We start from the raw sequence: 2602 nt of genomic DNA on the forward strand, positions 1-2602 counted from the left end.
CTCCAGAACTCCAAGTGGCTTAACACTGCAAAGGTATATTTTTGTTTCACACTCTTTGCCCAGCACCTCTTCATAACCCCTCAGGGACCCAGACTAACAGAGGCTTCCTCTTTGTACATGCTTGTAGGATGACCACACCAAGGAGAAAGAATGCTAGTTTAATTTCAGTTTAAAAGGCAAAGTCCCAAGCTTAAGAGGAGACAGTACAAACTTAGCCAGGCAATGCATTTTAGCCCCATGAAGCAATGTTTGTTAAAGTGAAAGTGAAGTCAATCAGTTGTGTCCGATTCTGCGATCCCACAGACTGCAGCCTACCAGGCTCCTCTGTCCATGTAATTTTCCAGGCAAGAGTACTGGTGTGGGTTGCCATTTCCTTCTCCAGGGGATCTTCCCGACCCAGGGATCGAACCCAGGTCTCCCATATTGCAGGCAAATGCTTTACCAACTGTTAGTCTGGATATTATTTAGTCTGTTTTGTTTGGCTTTGCTTTGTTCTACAATCAGCATTGATTCCCATTCTTCTGCTCTGCTCTCTTCATATCACAAGAGCAGGTCACCCAGAACTACAGTTTATAGGTTTCCTTGCCTGCAGAGAGACGGATGCGAGTTATGTTCTGCCTCTTAGATGCATAAACATGAAATCTGAGAGGAGTAAAGGAGGCACAAGTCATTTCTTTGTCCCTCCAGCAGTAGCACCAGATACGTGGGCTTCGCACAAACAAGTTTTTCTTTAGCCTGTGCATTTCCCTGCCATTCATTTATCTCAGGATATGAAAATTCTGTGAAGTCAGCAGCAATTTCCTGCAGGTTCCTGACTCTCTCAGGTAACAGCCCTCTGACACTGGGACATGGACATGGCAAAATTAAGAACTGATGGCTGATTCTCTTTCACTCCTCCAGGCTCCAGAGTGATTTGTAGGCACCCAAATAGCAACACAAAATTATATGAAATTCCTGTTTTCTTCACTGAACTCCAACAGAAACAATCACTTCCTCTGATAATAAAAGTAATATACAAAATATAAGTAATAAAGCAAGTATAACCCATGATCCAGATATTACACTATGTATATATTGATATTTTTACTCTTTCTTTTCTATACAATGCTGCTGTGGTAAGTCACTTCAGTCGTCTCTCTTTGCAAACCCCATGGACTGTAGACTGCCAGGCTCCCTTGTCCATGGGATTCTCCAGGCAAGAATACTGGAGTGGGTTGCCATTTCTTCCTCCAGGGAATCTTCCCAACGCAGGGATAATACCCATGTCTCTTATGTCTCCTGCATTGGCAGGTGGGTCCTCTTATCAACACTATTCCAGTCCTAACTCAAGGAGAATTCCATATACACACAGATGATTCCAACATCCTTAGCCTTTCAGTCCCTAGAACTCCTCTTCTCAAATGACCTTGTCCTCTGCCTTGCCTCAGTCACTCACTCCCATGATCACGTCCATAATGACCCTATCATGACTAATTGCAACCCTTCCATGAGCTCATTTTCATACATCTCACTCCCTGACCACCATATTCCTTTTCTGCTCACACTCCATCTATACTAAGACCCTAGATAACACCTCCCATTCATTGGTCCTATCTTACTTACTCTCCCTCATCCACTGATAAAGATACCCCCTCTTCCCTCCTTACCCAGCTTATTCCTTGGCAAATAATTATAATCAATCCACTCCTTTGTATTCCTTCCTCTCCCTTATCCCTCTCTCATGTTATTACACTTGTTCTGGCAAAACCACACTAGTTAAACCGAACTTGCTTCTACACTATGCCTGTTCCATGCAGCTGCAAGCTGAAGAAAAACATACAACACATGAGAACCAGTCTCACTTTAAATCCACTCCCTGGGTGCTCGCTTCGGCAACACATATACTAAAATTGGAACGATACAGAGAAGATTAGCATGGCCCCTGCGCAAGGATGACACGCAAATTCGTGAAGCGTTCCATATTTTTAGTAAAGGAACAAGATAATTGCCCACCAACACAAACAAAAGAAGGAGATATAGGGAATTTACCTGATAAAGAATTTCAAATTTTGATGGTGAAAATGATTCAAAATCTTGAAAGCAAAATGGAGTTACAGATAAATAACCTGGAGAAAAGGATTGAGAAGATGGAAGAAAGATTCAATAAGGACTTAAAAGAAATAAAAAAGAGTCAATATACAATGAATAATGCAATAGATGAGATCAGAAACACTCTGGAGGGAACAAACAGTAGAATAACAGAGGCAGAAGACAGGATAATTGTAGAAATAAATGAAACAGAGAGGAAAAAAGAAAAACGAATTTAAAGAAATGAGGACAATATTAGAGACCTCTGGGACAATGTTAAACGCTCCAACATTCGAATCATAGGAGTCCCAGAAGAAGAAGACAAAAAGAAAGACCATGAGAGAATACTTGAGGAGATAATAGTTGAAAACTTCCCTAAAATGGGGAAAGAAATAATCACCCAAGTCCAAGAAACCCAGAGAGTCCCCAACAGGATAAACCCAAGGCGAAATACTCCAAGACACATATTAATCAAATTAACAAAGATCAAACACAAAGAACAAATATTAAAAGCAGCAAGGGAAAAGCAGCAAAT

The 2602-nt window shown here is 41.2% G+C and overlaps 1 non-coding gene across 1 annotated transcript; it reads left to right on the forward strand.

The window, feature by feature from the left end:
* Positions 1–1859: 1859 nt before the first annotated feature.
* LOC148776445 (U6 spliceosomal RNA) lies at positions 1860–1966 on the forward strand. The gene has a single exon (XR_016038385.1). It is a non-coding gene; the product is annotated as a U6 spliceosomal RNA (small nuclear RNA).
* Positions 1967–2602: the final 636 nt, after the last annotated feature.

Source organism: Moschus berezovskii, chromosome 9 (genome assembly GCF_049115385.1).
Source record: "Moschus berezovskii isolate FMDL1 chromosome 9, NW_MosBer_1.0, whole genome shotgun sequence".
NCBI lineage: Eukaryota > Metazoa > Chordata > Mammalia > Artiodactyla > Moschidae > Moschus > Moschus berezovskii.